At 43.7% G+C, this 20,075-nt stretch overlaps 1 pseudogene; it reads right to left on the bottom strand.

The window, feature by feature from the left end:
• Positions 1 to 1,572: 1,572 nt before the first annotated feature.
• On the bottom strand, positions 1,573 to 3,026 carry LOC115327154 (annotated as a pseudogene).
• Between the last annotated feature and the right edge of the window lie 17,049 nt (positions 3,027 to 20,075).

The following is a 20,075-nucleotide window of genomic DNA, read 5'->3' as shown; positions in this document are numbered from 1 at the left end:
ACTTCGCTTCCTTTTTAGTATTTCAGTACCTTCTAATTGAGCTCTAAAATATAGACGTAAAACGTCTGGCGAAACCACGTTCGCGTGTCCAATTTCACGTACGTACGTTTGGAATTCGAATTTTGCAAGGCGTGCCAAATGTGTAAGTCCTTACGGCCACACACTGTACTTCAAACAGTATATAAAAATACAAATATTACGGTACTTGTATTTTAAGGCCAGAATAAAGATACCGAGATCCATTTGTCTTTTATGGAAAATGGTATCCCTAAGATGCGTCTGCAAAAACGGCAAAAAAAAAGTACCACGGTATACAAATGCAGATACAAATATATTGTTTTTTCGCCGAACGGTGTTACGTATTACATACGAATATTTTTCCCCCGAACGGTGATACGTGCGGTGGGGGAAGTTCGTGGTGATTGAGATCGATAAGGCTTGTGTTTTGCTTATTGTATCGACTGATGCACGTCCTCTGACCTGGAACCATTCATCTAATCACAAATACCACCCTAAACACCGCTAAAACCAAACTGTCGTCGTGAGTGCTTCTGGTGAAGAGATTGGACATGGGAGCCTGCACTGTTTTCACGATCTGCACGGAATCCATCGCAACATGAGAGGGAAAAGAAAATCCTCACACAGGCCCCACAGGCTTTCTATACTCTTCATTGGCTTCGTAATACTCTTCACTCGCTACCTTTCCGGCTTTCGCTCTGCTAATTGCAAATCTAGGAAGTGTTGTACCTACATTCCCCTTCCCCTCTCCAATATGTCTTAAACCTTTTTCCCCTTTCTCTCTTTTTTGGTTGTGCTAATCTAGACATTTGGGTAGGTGTGGCGCCCTAATAGGGTGGATTAAAAGTGAATTGACGCGGGCATTGACCCACTTTTCTGCAACTTTCATTTATTTTTTCTCTCTATCTCTCTGGTGCACACCTCACGTGAATCAACACCCCGTCGCAAATTCACGTGTTCGCCCATAAATTATGACGGTGTGACAATAAGATTTACTACATGATGACGGCCACAATTGAAAATTTCAGCTTGTACTGAGAGTGTCAGTGAAGTGATCATGCGAACATGAGATACCACGTAGTCTGATTTCTGTGTCATCGAAAGTGTTACATAACGCAGCCATAACTCACCTTCCCTTTCTGAGTCCCCTTATTTAGGTCGCTTAACTTTACCGCCCTGATTGCGCGAGAGGTCACTGACCTTTCAGAGAGGACTGTGTTCTTATCATTAACGTCGTGTCTTTGTCTCGACTCGTTATCACTAGTTTCAGTGGCTTGGCACCTCGGCGAAACACGCTGAGGTCAGTAATGACGGCTCTAATTAGGCAGGTGCTAAAAACATCTAAACTAAATGGCACTAATTGAGCTCATTCTTATTAAAAAAAAAAAAAAACTAAACAGTTTGGGTTTCTGACAGAAATTCAGTTCGTGTAAAGATTAGGTAGTCTACCTAGAATTGCCTCACAAACCCTGGATCTGTTAAAAAAATCGTATGTTGCACGATTGGTTGTAAAACGTTTATTCGTCGAAAAGAGCTTGGTGCTAAGAGATCGCGTTAAATGGTCGGGAGTACATAGCCTTTGACGACTTTGTCAGCCCACTCCGCCACCAGAACATGGGTTCTGGGGTCAGAGCTGGCCAACACGGAGAAGGATTTGTAAGTAGGTCACCCAGGGGTGGCTTTATTTTGCAATCCTATAGGATATGGTCGTAGTTGGCTCGTTGGCCGCAGTGTTTACACTTTGGGTTGTATTGATCAGGATAAATGTGCGCGAGGAGCGAAGGGGTGCTTAACGATCGTGTCTGGAGACGACGCCACGTAACCTCCTGTTCTTTAGTCAGGCTTTTGCGCGGAGGGGCGAAAGTTTTTCTTTCTGGTTTAAAATGATTGGTTAGATCATGATATGTGCTCATGGAGTCCTACGTGGAATTCAAGAAGCCAGACTCATCCACTGCCCGGTCGACGAAACCTCGGACTTTATTGTGGACTAGCTGTCTCGTTTCCCGGATTCCCCAAATGGGCTGGGACCTATGTTTATTCCTATGTTTATTCTTTCTCTTTTTATCTAACTTCACCAACGCGCTCGCGTCGAACTAAGACCCATATCAGTTCGGAGTAAGTAGGTGAGAATTTGGTAGCATTTAGGAGTTTGAGGGAGGTGTTTGTAATACGCCCTTTTGCGAAATTATTAATAGCCATTTTAGAGTCACTAAGAATGGTACTGCCTTGGGAGTAAGCTAGGGCGAGGGCTATAGCAGCCTCTTCTGCCGTTTCGGAAGATTTGGTTTTGATGGTTGCCGAGACGATGTGGTCACCGTTCTCGTTCATAGCCACAATTGCAAAGGCATTTGTATGTTTGTCTTCTGCTGCATCCACATAAATAATCCGTTGCGCTGTCCTTATTTAGCATGTAAGGCTTTGGCTCGTGCTTGTCTTCTGCCCTCATGGTGTATGGGGTGCATGTTTTTCGGAAGTGGTTTGACTAGTAGGGCTGCCTTATGGTCGCGAGGCAAGTCTACCTTAGCGTCATTATTAGTAAGCTGATAGTTAACGCCAAGCCTGGTTAGAATACTCCTGTCAGTTTTGGAAATGGCTAATCTCGCAGTTTGGGCCATTAAATTGGCTCCTTTCAGTTCATTGCAGGTGTTGTGTATTCCTAACCTCAGAAGCCTTTCGGTTAAGGCATTTAGCGGGAGTCCTAAGGTGGCTTTGTAGGCCTGCCGTATCATGCTATGCAATTTGTCCTCTTCTGCTTTCGCGAATTTGAGATAAGGGGTGGCATAGAGTACCCTGCTTAGCGCAAAGGCCTGCACTAGTCGGCATGGATCCCGTTCCCTCACCGCTTGCCTTCGATTAGCTATGCGCCGGATTAATCGCGCCGTCGCTTCTATGGTGCATTTGAGCTTAGTGAGTGTAGCATTGTTCTTCCCATTCGTTTGTAGATACAATCCTAGTATTCTCATAGTTCGTACCTCTTTGACGGATCGTCCATTGCCATAGGTTTTCATTTGGGGATGGGAAGTTAAAGTTCTTCCTCTTGGTTTGTGTCTGATCACAAAGAGTTCAGATTTTTGCTCTGAATAAGTAGGCCGGCTTCCCATGCGCATGACTCAATAATGTCCACCGTTTTTTGGAATGTGCCTTCTATGTAACCGTCACATCCTTTGGTTACCCAAAGCGTGATGTCGTCTGCATAGAACCTGTGATGAAGGTCTGGTATTTCTGTCAATTTGGGGGGAATTTTGATGAGATGTGGCAGGCTCTGTTGTTCCGACCGTTATAACTGCAGTTCTGTTAATAAGGAAGGATCGGATGTAGTTGTACATCTTTCCCCCGGGGTTGATTTAATAATAGTTTTATTTCTCATCAATAATGAAGGGAAGGCCGGAGAAAAAAGCTGCAAAGGAACAGCTTGACGAGTCTCCGGCCCCCTACAGTGGCAAGACAGACGGCAGCAAGAACAACGAACAAGTTATAAAACAGGGAAGGGAAATAAATAATGAAATACAGTGACTTGACAGTCATTCATGATTACATTTTTTGCATGGACAGTACAAATTTCACATTTATTCAGCTAAGGTCCAAATCATTATTTGTGAGGCCGTTGAGTAAAAACGGTAAAGTGTGTTTGAGCATTTGTTTACCATAATTTGTTCTGTGAGGGATCATCTTCCAATACTCAGTGTGACGAGTGGGATACGCCTGAATATTTTTGGTCAGTGCTGAAAGTTCAGCTAGAAAGCAAGAATTCCTTTTTTCTTCGTTTTTAAAGCTAACGCTCAACCTGTAATTATATAAATTATGTGCAGTAATAATTGCAAAGAGCGTAAAGAAGTCTGCAGTATGGAGAGTCATACGGAGCGTTACATATAATTCTGATTATTGTCTTTTGAAGTAAAAATATCTTACCTAAATTTGTTGAAGTGGTCGTGCCTCATACGAGGTGACAATAACTTAAGTTTGAGTAGAAAAGGAGTTGTATGTAAGTAGTCGCACAGAAATTGGCAAGACAGAGCGATTTCGATTAACCAACCCGACGATACAAGATAACTTACTGATAACGTGATTTACGTGGCAGTCCCACGACATGTTTTCAGAAAAAACAACGCCGAGTGTTTTAAAAGAACACACAATGTCAATAGGTGACGCGTTTAAGATAAGGTTAGAATTGTACGAGACTTGTTTATTTTTAGGACGAAATATAATGGCTTTCGTTTTGCTTGTGTTAATTTTCAGCGAGTTTTCATTTGCCCATGCATTTAATTTTGATACTGTTTTATTTGCAAGACTGATAAGTAAGTTTGGCTCGTCGGCAGAAAAAAATAAGCTCGTATCGTCAGCATACAAAACAAGTTTAGCTTCTTTATCTATGTTAACTATATAATTCACATATATGTTGAATAGGAGCGGACCTAATATACTACCCTGCGGAACACCGGAAGTAATTGGTTTGACCAAAGAAGAAAAAACACTTAAATGCACAGATTGGTGTCTATGTTTTAAGTATGAACTCAAAAGCGTCAGCGCATGACCGCGAAAACCATAACGTTCAAGTTTTTGAAGTAGTATACTATGGTTTAAACAATCGAGGACTTTGGTGAAATCTATAAATACTCCTAAAACTAGCTTTCTATTCTTAAAGTTCTCCAAGATAAATTCTTTCTGTACTAAAAGTGCTGTCTCCGTGGAAAGATTTTTTCTAAAGCCGAATTGTGCGGCGTTTAGCAGGCCATGCCTATCAGAAAATGAACTTAATCGGTTATGCAATATTTTTTCGAAAACTTTAGAAAAGACAGATAAAATAGAAATAGGACGATAATTACCCATGTCATTTGTTTCACCTTTTTTATGTATCACTGCTACTTTGGCTAATTGCACTCTTTTTGGGAATACAGCTGTCTCGATAGCAATATTAAAAATATGTGATAGTGGTGGGGCGAGAAGATCTATGACATATTTAACCGGTCGGATCTGAATATTGTCAGTGTCAGTACAACTACTGTTTTTTAATAGCATTGTTAGATATAGAACTTCCGGTGGAACAACCGGCTCAAGGAATATAGAATTTACATTGCTTTCATCAATATATCTACATGAATTGCGGCCGACAGCAATATTGCCTTGGTTAACAAAAAAATCATTAAACGCGTTTGCTAAAGGACTGCCAGTCAACGTTACGCCACCTATAATCAACTTCTCAATAGCGTTCTGCGAGCGGTTTCGGTGTAGCACCAAGTTTAGACTTCTCCGCATTACTTCTGAACGCCCTTCAGATGCTTGAAACAGGGCGGAGTAATAGTGCGCCCTTGCGGTTCGTAGTTCTTTTGTTAGGCTATTTCGATAGATTTTGAAAATCTTAAGCTTTTCTGGTTCTCTCTTTAAAAAAAACGGTTTATAATGCATTTTTTTCTTTAATTTTACACAATAATTCCGGTGTTACCCATGGTTTGCGAGCACCTTTTGGCACTTTCAAAGGTTTTGATGGAAAATGACTATTGTATAGTGCACAAAAGAGCTCCATGAACTTATCGTAAGCCTGATCTGCGCTGTCTTTTCTAAATATATCATTCCAATCAGTACATGCAATACATTTGTCGAACGTTGTCTAGTTTATCTTTCGTTATATCTTGAAAATATAGTTTAGATTTCTTAGTATTTTTCGAGGAAAGCATCTCTACACACAGGAATATTGGAAGATGATCGCTTAAGTCATGGCTTATGACACCACTGTGCAACTTATAAGTATGACAATTGGTTATGAAAAGATCAATGGCTGTTTCAGAAAGCAGTGTTATTCGAGTTGGTGCTGAAAATGCATTAATGCAACCATTAGAATTAATTATCGTGAGCATTATCAAAATGGCTTTGTCGGAGACGTTGTCGAAAGCTTTATGAAGGTCCGGCCCCAATATTGCTTTGGTTCCTGTTTCCTCATCAGCTTCGGTTATATCCTTGTCTAGTTGCAAGAGTATGTCCTGGGTAGATAGATGAGCCCTGGATCCTAGCATTGTTTCAAGTAGGAGGTTGATGTCCTCCGCATAGTTTTGGAATCTGGTGAGGATGACATGCTCCATTAATTTGCCTAGGCATGACGTATAAGTGAAATAGGGCGGAGATTCTCAGTGTTGAGTTTTTTACCTGCTTTAGGAATCAAGGTGATTTTCGCATGTTTCCACCCTTGTGGTACTATGCTGCCGTTGCATGAACGATTTTGAGTTGGACTTGTTTAATTTAATATTCAGAGACATGCGACTTTCGGTGAAGGCAGACCCAGAACTATGCCTTTCGTTTAATGTTGAAATACTTCTACGCAGTTGGGAGTATCGCATTGTTGTTGTTGTTGTTGTTTTTTTATATCTTAGAACGAAACGCCTCTGACGAATCGCAACAACTGTTTCTCTCGCTCTCCATTTTTTTTTTCTTCACATCGCTGAAGTTTTTTGCATTGCTATTCGGTAGAGCGCCGTGCATATCACCAGCATGCACGCCTAATAGACGCAACTCGAAAAGTGTCCGGACAGGAATGTTTTCGGAATGCAGCTACGCAATAGACATTTCCTGAAATATGTAATGCCACCGGCGCTCTCTTTACGCATTGTGACGTTCAAGTGAACGGCCCGTGAAATTATCCAAAAGCGAAGACAAAGTTGGCGTTGGCGTTGCTCTAACAGTGTTGTGTATTTTAGAGCGCAGAAAAGGCAGATGGAAAACAAAACATAATATCTGATAACCTTCTTTTCCGTTCGCTTTGTATATTTTTGTGTGTTCTGGGAGCTCATAATGATAACAAAGAATGAATCGTGCCGGTACCAGGATATATGAAACTTTCGAGCCGGCACGAGCGTACATCCGAACAGCCCCACAATTCCCCTCGTTGCAAGGCCTGCTGGGATTTTCCGGAAAAGAATTCGAAATCGTCGGTTAAAACACGTTGGTGCAACCTGCTATGCGCATCTCCAACGTTTACAAATCCACCGCCCACCATGCGCATGTTCGTCGATTCCGAAAGCGAGCATTCAAAGCAGGCGCAATATGCACGAACTCCCAAGATGGCGCCCATCTGTCCGAAGCTCTTTATTGATCTGTATAGTCACCTACAGAATCAGAACGGCACGGCGTGTTCTTGAACGCCCGGCCTCCATGCGCTCGGTGCCTTCCGCCGTGCTTTGGCTGCGCCTGCACGTCCGAGGATCACGAGACGCCGAAGCGTCGTCGAAGCTTGGAAACTCGTGCTGGATGTCGACCCTTTTCGAAGGTCTATGAAGCAACATTGGCAGTCGCCATTTCTCGGGCATCCATCCATCCATCCATCCATCCGCGGGCACGAAGTGCGTGATTGGATCCGAGTCCTCGCCGAACGCTGACGCAACCCTCGTAGTAAAAAAAAAAAAAAAAAGGCGTCCGGTTTTTTTGTGGAGTTACCGCTAATTTCTCCATTTATGTGGAGAATTAAGATGTATGCGGGTGCATTTTATATTAGATATATATTAGCTTATCGAGACGTACACGTTTCAAACGCCAATAGCATCGCTTTTTCCTCCGACAATCAAATCTCGTAAGAACTATTTCGCGCCGCGTTTGAGCAATGCACAAAACTTGTTTTTTTCTTGAGGTGAAGACGGGTTTGGGAGTGTGGATAACCGGTCAGAGCGTTCGCAGCGTTATAAGTACGGGGCAGTGTGCTAAACTTGTCCAAAGGACGCTTTTCACCAAGCGCGAAATAATCTGATCTAAGCGTATCAGCGGGTCCTTCATTGCGTCGTCACTCATAACTGGCTGCGGCTGTCTGCCAGCCCATTATTCCATAGAAGAAATAGCTCTTCGCTCTCGAGCAATTTTTAGGGCAATCTATGCGGCCTTATCTAAGGCATACTGCGATAAGTATATGCCGTGACGCGTCGTCCGTTTCGTCTTGTGGGTACTTGTCTCACACACTTGCACACAAATATATAAGCACAATTACGCGTGCTTTGACTCTCAAATAAAAATCGGTCATTTTAGACAAACGCGTTCGCGGTGCGCGGTACGACCTGAATGCATAATGCGCATAATTAATTATAGAAGGAATTTAGAGCATGCTCGATTCCCGGCCATCTTCAAAAAATTAATTTGATGGCTGCAGAATTTTCGAAAAAAAAAAAAAAAGTGATATTGACAGAACCCGTGGCAGAAATCTGCAACATTGACAGATACGTTCGCTCGTGAAGTCCGCCGTTGACTGTATACTAATTGTTCTTCCTTTATCGTAATGTGTCTGTTTTTCTGATGTGCGCACGTTGCCACTTTATATTTCATTCAATATTTTCTTCTTTTTTCTAACGTTGTAAAAAAGCTGGACTTATTCTCCATTTCAGAAACATCTGCAGTCAGTGGCGTACCAACTTGTTTTTGAGTGGGGGGGGGGGGGGCAAACCAGACCCCCCCCCCCCCCCCCAGAGGACTGGAAGGCGGTGTCCTTGGTTTCCCTTGGGCACCGCCGGCCAATGTTTGTCCTGCCCAGTGGCTGTTCCGGGGGGGGGGGGGGGGTAAAACACATGCCTTGCCCCCCCCCTCTGAGATTTGGGGGGGGGGGGCAAGGGCCCCCCTTGCCTCCCCCTCCGGTTGGTACGCCCATGTCTGCAGTGCAGAGACAGGCATAGGCACGAGCGTGTGACTTAGGAGAGAGCCTCCTACGCACGTCGTACAAACTAATACCCCATTCACACGGGCAACATGAAGGTACCTTTATGTTGGCCTTTTTTCACTGCGCCACATTGTAGACCTTTGTTGGTTGTTCATTGGCACAAATAAAGGCATTATGATGACGATGCTGATGATGTTGACTTAGGTCCCTCTGCTATCGGCGAATCAGCCCGTGCTCTTGGGTCGCGAGCACACGCCACGCGCGGAAAATCGTTAATTGATTGGCCGCAGAGAGTAAAGGTCCCTTAGCTAAAGGTACCTTTACGGTCGTGTGAATGGGGTATAAAGCATTTTACTGAGCTCCAGGTTCACGCGCCCTTTGTCTTTACTGCAGACATTTGTGAGATGGAGCATAAACTTGGCTTCCCCGAGGATTTTTGTTCTCGCTCTTGTTCATTTCTCTATTGGTTTCTTGACTGATAGTGCTGCTGTCAGGGCTTGATTAGCATCTGCTAGAATGCTGCATGCATGCCACGGCCTTTACATTAGCTACGCAACTAGCATTGATCTCCACGGCAAGATTCCTAAGTCGCCGGTGATTTTGGATTATCTAAACCAGTGGTTCTCAAATGAGGGGTCCAGGAAAAGCATTCTAGGGGTAAGCGAAGGCCCAGCCTCATCAGTTGTCGTTTCTCAGATCGAGAACAAACATTTCATTTTCGGTGAGTTTTCGCGTGTATGTGTCATTAAAAAAAGTCTACTTCACACTGGCTCTTTGTTATGTCAGTTTACTGAATCATTATTGTATTAAACCCATATCTTTATCTTCCTCTCACCGCGAAACTATATCTCAAACCAAATGGTTGAGTGAGAACCATTAATTTATACGCGTTTTCACTTCTGGAAAAAAGGAAGTTTTGCGCATTGTTCATGCGCCACGCAAAGTAGTTCTTACGAGATTTGGTTGTCGGAGGAAGAAATCCCTTCTTCCTTTTCTTTGAAGCATGTACGTCTTGATAAGATGACACATATCTAATCTAAAATGCACCTACATATATCTTCATTATCTACATAAAGGGCGAAATTAGTAATGATACGCGAGGGGCCGGACTTTTTTTCTATCGGTAGCCGGCTCGGTCTGGAAGATAAGCAGCTGCCCTCAAGCCACCGGCGTAAGTCGAACATACAAGCGTCCGAACGTTTCCCACCGCCATACAACGCATTCTATAGGCCACTCCAAACATCGCCTTCTGCGCACTGCCTTCTTTGTCTTTTCCATTGTGCCAAGGGGGATCTTTTGTTCTTGATTGCACCGTGCCAAGGGATAAACTTGCCGAAGCGCTGATATTTTTCCTACATAAACGGCGGAAAGCGCGCGACTAACGGCGTGCCCATATCATGCGACCGTGCCATGTAATATGACGTAACGGAAGAGAAAAAAAAAAGGGGGATCTCGGGCAAACAATCGAACTAAAAATATTCTGTGTAAACTGACTTTATCTGTATAGACGGCTTGCGCTGACGTCACTTCAGCAGCCATTGTGATGGCCTCCTTGCTAAGCACGTATACCTCTCTGCGGGACACGTTTCGCACCATCGAGATTGTTTTTCTCGTCAAGAACAATGAAAACTGACCACGAGCATGATGCGTGCTGAAGACACGTACAAGCCATGTATATATAGCATAGGGTGGCCAAGCTGCGGCTCGCGGCTTTCCCCCCCCCCCTCTCCCCCCCCCCCCCCACACACCCCCCCACGCCCCACACACACACACACAGAAAAAAAAAAAAAAGAAGTGGAACGCGTTTTAAATTGAAAGACAGGCTGCGGTTTGGTCATCTTGTGCTACTGCTACCTTACATACAGTTGGACTGCTTTTGACTCGGATAGATCGAAAGTAGTTCGAGTTCCGTTTACTGCTGTGGACAAAAGTTAGCACCCCGCTCCCCTCGCGGCTCTTGGACGTTTCGTGGATTTGTTTGCGGCTCTTAGGCCGGGCCAGCCTGGCCACCCCTGATATATAGTATCAAGTTCGCCAAGCCCTTCCATCCAAAAACCTACTTTTATATTGTTGTTTTTTGTTTTTGTTTTTTAACTTTTGCGTTCCTTTCAGTGAACCGCCACGTGGTGGTAAAAACGGTCGCGACGTGCGAGCTTACAGAGTGGCTCACGCGAAGAGCGCGGCTCATTCAGAAGCCAATCTTTATGAGCTCGTAAAGCAGTTCGTCCCAGTCAACGGCACACTAATCGGATGTCTCTTGCCCGATAGCGTCCAGGAGGAAGAGCAGCAGACGAGCGAACACACACAACACAAAAAAAAGAGTGGCGTCTGACATGTTCGTATGTGAACTATGTAGTGCTGCCTTGGAAGTGCGCATGCAAAGCGTTTCATTTTTCGCAAGGCCCACCGTCCTTCAATGACCGTAGTTCTAGAGAAACCAGGGTGGAGAATTAAAGTCACGATGATTTCAATCGCGATTTGAATCATGATTACAATCCTTTTCTGCGAGAAATACCCCAAAATACTTTTTTTTTCTTTTTATTTACCGTGTGTTTATCATTTAATGATTTTATGTGCCTTTGTTTAGTACTTAAATCAAAGATACATCAACCAAGAAGGGTTTCTAGCAGGCGGAACAGGAGCAAAAGGCGGTGCTCTTCTGAGCACATCAGAGTGGTGCGCTTTCTATCTACCTTGCACTTAATTCGTCAGTAACGTAAGATCTATTTGGAAGCAGATCAGAATTAAAACGAAACAAAACCAAAAAGAATGTCTCATTGCCAGCAAATAAAGATTTCTCACTAAAATAAGCTGCCTTTGTTCTAGTATGGCGGGGCAGGCACGTAGCCAAGGGGGGAAGGGAGGGGGGGGGGGGGGGGGGGAATGGGGCCTGCCCTCACCCCCCCCCCCCCCCCCCCCCCCCCCGAAACAAAATCCTGGCTACGTGCCTGTGGTGGGTTTACACAGATGAAACGCTATTAATTAAAGGATACTTTAAAAGCTTAGATATACAGTAATTCTTTCTTCCGCATTGTTTTTAATGATCTAAGGAATTGGTTAAATAATTTGTTATGTTTAAAACTGTACACCAAGTGAAATGAAACACTTTTTTCTAGCTATATAGTGGTTTAAATCAAATTAATTTGATTTAAATTAAGTAAGTACGATTTGAACAAAATAAGTAAGATTTAGAAATAAATTACCTGATTTATTTTATCTTTTTTTATCATTATTTATTTTACCCTTTGAGAAACTCAACACACGAGTCGTGGTGGAGAGGGCAGGGCCTGCATGGGTCTACCTGCGTCTCGCCATTCTTAGCTTAATTGCTTTTCGGGTTGCTGGCCGATATCTGTCATCTGCGCGCTGGCAGGGCGTTGGAACATCTCCAAGAACTGCACGAGGATTAAGAGCAAAATTAATCGAGAATTATCTCGAGAAAGTGGCCATGGAAAGGGCACGTGTATACAAAGTATATAGACGTGCTCCTCGTGCAACTGCCCAAGGTATTCAAGTTTCCTTTGCTTCCAACGCGGATCATTAGATGCGTATACATTAGGCTTCTAGACGGAAGAATTTGATTAATTTTCACTAGGTACCGAGACATTAGGATTCCAAGAAAGCTCCACCTCTCGGGAAGACACGCAGGTTCCGAGAAGCGCAGCGACAGAGTCAAACAAAAACGTGCATCGTTCGATTTTGTGGTGACCTTGCCTCTCTCCGAGTTTGCGGCGCTGCTGCATGCTCCAACTTTGCAAAATTAAAACCGTTAGGATTCAGTTACCCCCGAAGGCTGACAAGCTGCACTTTTTTTACTCGAGTTAATGAGAGAACATTTAATGGCATCGTAGTATGTTTTCCGTAATGAGCGTGTTGCGTCGCGCTCTCCGCAACACATTTTTTTTTTGTCTCTCTCTCTCTCTCTCACATACGCTTTACAACTACCTTGCCAATTTCTACCGTCGTAACAAACATATAGCTCCGAGCGTTAAGAAACCCGGGAGACCACTTGGCGTGGTATTTCGTGGGAAGATAAGAAATTTCAGAACGAGCTAAGACATATATATCCAATGGCGCGGAACAGACTTGGAAAGTTCATGTAGATCACCAATGACGAGTTGGTATCTTTCTCACACAGAATCAATCAGTTCTTCGTCGCTGAACCATAAAATGACGTACTTGACCTTGACCTGGGCGTTTTGCCCTCTTCCCACCCCCTCGCATATTCATAATTTACGAGTAGGGAAGCGGCTAGTCTTCCCTACTCGCATTCTTATTTTTGTGTGAATCAATATATATCTCATATGTCTTGAAAAAGGTGACCATTTAAAACTTCATTGTAGGGTGATTTCACATAAGATCGACCAAAGGGTGGCTGGTCGACATTTTTAAATCAACTGATGTTTTTATATGACATTGTATAGTGTCTGGTATAAACGAATCCACACTTAGTTTTGACCAGAAAAAAAATTTGGAGACAAGAAAAATCGTAAGGCAGGGAGAGGTGGACAGTTGCAATGACGCGCACTGATGGAGGGGGCAAGTTTGAAAGTGAATAATTAAAACAATAAAATTAGGAGAATTTTAAAACTTTTTACAAACAAACTATGGGTACAACTTGCTTGTAATATAAAGTAATAATATTTATTAAAGATTTATTTAGTTTTCTAAAAATTGCCAAACATGCCTGTTCGAACGACAAATGGCAAACTTTGGAAATCTGTATCTCATGAAATAATTTAATCATTATTACATAACTTGCAGACATTATTTTACTAATATATCGCTATTATTAAAAAAATAAATAAGGTTTCTGAGTGACACAATAGTTACAATATATTTAGGCAAACATGGGAAAAAAATCAAACAAAGAAAAATTCCAATGCGAATAAAAAAAAAACACCACTTTCGATTTTTTTTAAATTTGGGTACCCTGTTATACTCTATTTCGGCATTCATTTCTATTAAAAACATGTTGCATCATTGCACTGTGAAAGAAGAAACAACTCCCCAAAGTAGGGTCCTTTTTCAAAGCCTACACTTAGCAGTGTCCTATACAAGAAAGTGACCGTCTGAGTTCCAGTTTCATGAAACTTGCACAAATCTTTTATATACATTTATTCAGATGAGGTCATTGATAAAAAGAGCGACCGGTCACACAGTAAAAGGGAGGAGAAACTATATACAGCATTTTACACAAGCGTACAAAGTGGTATCACATTAGAGACTAATGATTTGAGAAAAGATGATGCAGTGTGAAGTTGTACCTTCCGGTATATTTTACATCTAGAGTAAAATAAATAACTTTACTTCCACACACAAAAACAAAGATATAATAGTAAGATATTTAGGTTGGCTGTGTATTTACGATTACAAACAATTTCAGGTGACGGATGCCATAGTGCCTAACTGGAGCAGCTTCGATGCTCTCGGTGTATGAATGAATCGTGGCAAGCCGATATATTTTATCCTGCTCGAGAATAACATTTTGGGATTTTTTTTTATAGTGATCAGATAAAAATTATTAGCAACCACCAACAAAAACAGTAGGTTAAATACCCCGTGAAGAAAAATGTGATAAATAAGATGTCCCTGCATTCAAAATGAGCAGTCCTTGGGAAATCAAATTCGGCACTTTACGCTAAGGTTTTCCTCGCTGTACCCATTTAATAAAGTTGCTTCCAAGCAGATCCGACTGTCCGTGCTACATATACGTCACAGGTCCCTTCTGTTGATGACTTGCTGAGCCGCCACGCGTGCCAAGACTGAATGCCAGGGAAGGCGCGCACCGTCAGCCACTCTTCTTTTTTTTTGTTCACGATACCGAACAACCTCATTTTCGTCCAGATATACAAGATGCACGCCTTTCAGTTTCTTTGATAGAACGCTCACCATTGTCCTGGCCGTCTGAATTGCGCTTACTGAACGTTCTCTCAGGTTGTTCAGCGTGGCCTGGTGCTTCACGAGTCCGCCAACTCCGTCACATGCATTTTTCGCATGTCCAGATGCAGAAAATAACCACTGGGCTTGTGGGCAATCGTCCTTTGCAAATTGGTGAAGCTGGTAGCGATTCTTGAAATGACTGGCGGCGCCGTCACTTACGTACGTCACGTACGAGTATACCGCAACGTTGTCTTCAACCCACTCCTTCACTTTTTCTAGAGCCAAGCAAGCATGAGCGGCGTCGTGACACAGGTCCTCACTGATGATGGCAAAGCTGTTTGTAGATTTTCTTGTCGTCACTACACATGTAAATATCGAAACTTGTTTTTTTTTTCAGTGATATGCTTGCACCTCGTCAGGAAGCACGATGGTCCAGTTTTCAGCAAAGTCAAAATGAAAGACAATGCTCCCGCGTTGCATGCACTGTTTTTCATCGTAGATCGCTTTACCTTGCGTTTGCCGGATATGGTTGTGAAGTAACCAACTTCCAACCGTCACTTGGATGACTTTTAGGAAAGTCTCAGGTTCCAAAGTTTTTTTTCACAAGGTCGCCGGACTCCCATGTTGCAAGCACAATCTCTTCATCCTCCGGGATATCAAGTTCCTGGAGTGTAAGAAACTGGCCTTTTGAGCAGTGATCACAGTCTCCTTGAAGGCACAGTTCTGTTGCTGGGTCGCACAGAAATGCCCAGTTCATTTCACCAGTGTTGAATGTTGGAGCCTGTAACGTTCTCTAGAGCGGCAATACAAAGATAATAATTGGCGCAGCGCACACAAACGCACACTTCCTGGTGTGGAATACATTGGACCCATCTAGGGCGCAACGAATAAAATTTCATTAGCCCAACGCCGGAATCGGGATGCTTGTCTTTGTATATACGGAAGGCCTCTCGTATTGAGCGTGTCATGAAGCGCTTTGGCACGAACGTTTTCTCTCCGTTGAGCATGACAGAGATGACGTCCTTCTGGTTGGGACTTTGGCGCGAACATTGTAGCTCGTCTTTCGTGAAGTACTCTAGGGCAGCAGACAGGTTCTCAGGGCTCACCTTGCACCTCGTGTAAGGATCCGGCTCATACCACACGCCATGCTTTTCCTTGAGTTTTCGGGATTTACTGATGAGGTACATTGAGGCCTGTGGAATCATCTTTTGAACCTCATTCTTCGTCAGTGTTGACGGCAGGAGTGTAAGCAGTTGACAACGTTCCCGGAGAGAGGTGGCGGTTTCAAAGGCCTGCCGAAAGTTGTCCACCCACTCAGTGCATGTGGAGCATGTTGTTTCGGACGACCCCGATGGTGCGTCCCTGTCGTACGCAATACGTAGCCTTGAGCGTATATTCTTGACAGCAACCTGCTCCAGTTCTGTCTGCTTTCTCTTGACATAGGCAGGCCTGTCCCGACTTCTTACGACGCTTGGTCGTCTCAGCGGCGAGACATCTGTAGGTAGTATGCTGCGATTTAGATCTTCAATTGCTTCTTCAGCTGGCACAAATATGTCAGGGCACTGCTCTGAGCTTCGCATCGAGATCTCCTTAGTGATGTGCATGAAGCAATGGTAGCACAGGTAGTCCGTCGCACTCACTTTGGTGGAACAGTCAGGCGGAAGAATTTGCTTCAACGAGTTTAGGTCCAACTCGCCAACACTTCGAAAATTCCACTGCTTTGGTATAGTCTTTTTGTGTTTGCAAAAGTAATCTGCACAAAACACTCGTTCGGAGCTCCAGGACGTCTTTATAATGTATACATAAATAATAGAAATTAAACCCCAACTGATGGCATATAATTGCCAAGTGAAAGAACTACTGGGTGCACAAGTGACAAGTCCGAGGCTGAGGAGCTCACTCACTGCAAACGTACATTTGAAAAGAGAGGTCACAACTGAGGCTGTCGGCAAAGCTTGATCCACGTCAAAGGAAGAAAGAGGGAAAGTCTCCAGACAAAAAATTGTGGTCAGCGGCCTTCGAAAAAGACTTTCCGGAATCGCACTGTCGTCCCTCCACGCGCTGATATGAAAGCACCCGAGCTTCTACCACGTGGTTCATGACACAGCCTGAGCCATGTCGGTGACACAGCCTGAGCCATGTCGGCTCAATAAAATGATGCAACATGTTTTTAATGCAAATGAATGCCGAAATAGAGTATAACAGGTTACCTAAATTTAAAAAAAATCGAGGGTGGTGTTTTTTTCTTATTCACATCGGAATTTTTCTTTGTTTGATTTTTTTTTCATGTTTGACTAAATATATCCTAACTATTGTATCACACAGATACCTTAGTTATTTTTTAAATATTAGCTATATATTAGTAGAATAATATCTGCAAATTATATCATAATCATTAAATTATTTCATGAGATACAGACCTCCAAAGTTTGCCATTTGTCGTTCGAGCAGGCATGTTTGTCAATTTTTAGAAAAATAAATAAATTTTAAATAAATATGATTACTTTATATTACAAGCAAGCTATACCCATAGTTTGCGCCTAAAACGTATTAGAGTTCTCCTAATGTTATCGCTTTAGTTATTCACTCTCAAACGGGCCCCCTCCATCAGTGCGCGTTAATGCAACTGTCCACCACCTCATGCATTACGATTTTTCCTGTCCCCAAGTATTTTTTCTAGTCAAAACTAAGTTTGGATTCGTTCATACCAGACACTAGACAATAACATATAAAAACATCTGTTGATTTGAAAATGTCGACTAACCATCCTTTGGTCGATCTTATCTGAAATCACCCTGTATCTAACATTAGAAATTCTGGCTTGCAATTACCCAATTAACACGCTGTTTACAAAGAAACAAAAAATCCGCGTTTTCTTTTATTAGGTGTGTCAACTATACACGTGCGCAGAAGTCAAATTCGCGTGAAGTAATCCGTTTGCTCGTGCGCCGCGCGTTGGTGTATAGTGTGTGCACATATACGTACCGCGAATCCAAGCCATATGCTTAGTTTAACGGCGGAATGTTCCGACTGCTTCTCCAAATGACAATTGCGCGGGTTCGAGGTGAAGTGAGGGGTGAACGACCTGTCGTTCTCGACGCACGAAAGTGTCCGATCGGCTATATAATTAAGCAGCCTGCAGGTGGCCCACAGTGACCGCTGCGGCGCGTGAATGACCGCGAGCCGGGGGTGTAGTGAGTTTATACAACGACATCCACGCGGACGAAAGCACGCCGTTCCGGGGCTCGGAGATCTGGCCAGACGCCTCCGCAGCTCAATTTTGAGATAAGAGAGCACTAGCTGCATGCAGTTCTGGCTGGCCCAAAGCATTAACGCGACGACTCAAAAAAAAAAAAAAAAAAAGAATCATGCGTTGCGTGCACGGTCGAGTCACGTTACATGCTGCTTTATATGTAATCAACAGCGGGGATCGCGTCCAATCTATCCGGCTCTTCTGAAAAGGTGATATACGTATAGAGCATATATATGGATCTTGAAGTCGTTAAAGGAGCAGGGCGCTAACTGAATAGTTGCTGACAGGCAGCCAGGGCATTTCTTAAGTTTTCTCCTCAACTTATTAACTTATTAAGTTGTTTTCTTGCGTTCACGTTTCTTGCTTCGTTATCCGTTCTTCAGCGTTCTTATCAGAGAAGCTCGCAATCCCACTAGCTGCAGAGAGATATAATGAGGCGCCCGCGACCCGCTCCGCCCTGCGTTTCTTAAATTTCGAGCAGGCTAGATAAACCTTTCTAGCTCTCATCACCCGGGAGGAAAATGCAAAGTCACTGGTCGGTGGACGCATGCGTCGTGCTTGATATTCCGCAAGATGAAAGCTACTGCATGCGCACGTCCAGGACAAATTCCGCACGCGCAGAAAACCCGTTATACCGCTAAGTATGGAACAATAATGCGTCCTTTGCATGCAGGCTCAGCGCCTATCAAAAAACGACAGCAGTTAGGCAGTCATTCTCTCGCTCTCCTCTCTTTCAACCCGCCCTTACGTTCCATCTAGACACTAGTTCATCCTTATACGCCAATAGAACGAGTAAAAAGAAAATGCACAAATGCTCTCTTTTTTTTCCCCGTTTCACCGTGGCGTAATAAAATGTAACAGTAATCTGTGCAACAAAGCACGTCTTACGCGGAATCCCCGCACTCCTGTCGGCAACGGGCTTGGCCTTGCGCGCTTGATACAGGAAGAAATAAAACGCAGTGTGGGCATTTCTTGCGTTATTTTAAAATTCTATTAGTGTACATCCTGTGTAGAATGAGAACGAGCAACCATGAAGACAAACGATGAAAGTTGCAAGTTTCACTACCAATAAGAGCTCGCAATGATTCAAAATTTAGACTTCCTTTGAGCGTGTGTCTTCGAAATTACCGTCAAGGTATAGGATTGCTAACAAAGAGGACGTATTCGAGGAGACATTACATTTTCCCGAGGGGGGGGGGGGGGGGGGGGGGGGGGGGGGGTTCACAGACATGCAGCAGAAATGCCCATTGCGGCTTCTGATTCGCGACTGGGAGCAGTCCACCTGAAGGACATGTTTCTCCCAACGATGTGTCTTGCCGAAAAGTGGACTAGCGTATGTTTTGTATGTTGAATTACGATATCATAAAATTGAAACCAGTAGCGATGCTGCGACACGCCTTTTTTTTTTTTAGCATTGCGATGTTCGAATTGCTTAAAACCAAAAGACCGAGATTAACCTTCTTGATTTAATGCTCGAACCGAATTGAGAAGTTCAGAGAAGTTCAGGTCGCACCGAGAGCTGGTTTTACCTCCTTTTGTTTCCCCAAGAAACCCTCATCTACAGCACGTTTCACTGTTCCAGAACTTTTAATTTCAAAGAGTTTTAGGGACAAGAATACTATCACGCTTTTCTACAGTATGCAGCGCGCGAAAAAAACAAAACAAAACAAAAAACGAAAACAAGAATGTCACGCACCTGTGATCTACCCACACACGTCAGCGGTTGCTGAAACGTTCTTACTTGTCGTTTTATTTTTCCCTCTTTCATTCATTTCTCTTCGTACATAAAGCGGGTTTTTATTCTAAACATTTGAACAGCTAGTGACAAATTTCAGCGAAGGTGATCACTGTACCAGCAGCTTTTAAACAAAGTGTCCTTCTCCTTCATCGAATTCTTCTATGCAACCACAATGAAACTATCAAATCATCATTGCCAACTGAGGAAGTCTCCCTCAACACCGTATCTTTTGGGCGCAAATTGAGCCTTCACTCGTTTCTTCGAGTCAAATTTACTCCTCGTATGCCTTACGCTTAATTCTCCCTTTTGGCAGAACGCCAAGAACGTGTGGCGGCGGTGGCGGCGCGTCCGCTCACTTCGTAGAAGCGGCCACGTGACGACGGCACCAACTTGGCATGCAACGCGCCGTCTGCAACGACGAAAATGAGCGGCGGCGGACGATTTTGGTTGCGTACGCGAGCAAGCGCGCATAAAGCGCGAGCCTTCGCCGAAGCGGACCGGCCAGCAGAAGAAGGGCGCTAACATTCCAGTCGAATTGCACACGCACAATCCCTCCTTCC

This window comes from Ixodes scapularis, unplaced genomic scaffold (assembly GCF_016920785.2).
Source record: "Ixodes scapularis isolate PalLabHiFi unplaced genomic scaffold, ASM1692078v2 PGA_scaffold5__190_contigs__length_132052651, whole genome shotgun sequence".
Taxonomy (NCBI): Eukaryota; Metazoa; Arthropoda; class Arachnida; order Ixodida; family Ixodidae; genus Ixodes; species Ixodes scapularis.
This window is presented reverse-complemented; position numbering and strand designations above follow the sequence as displayed.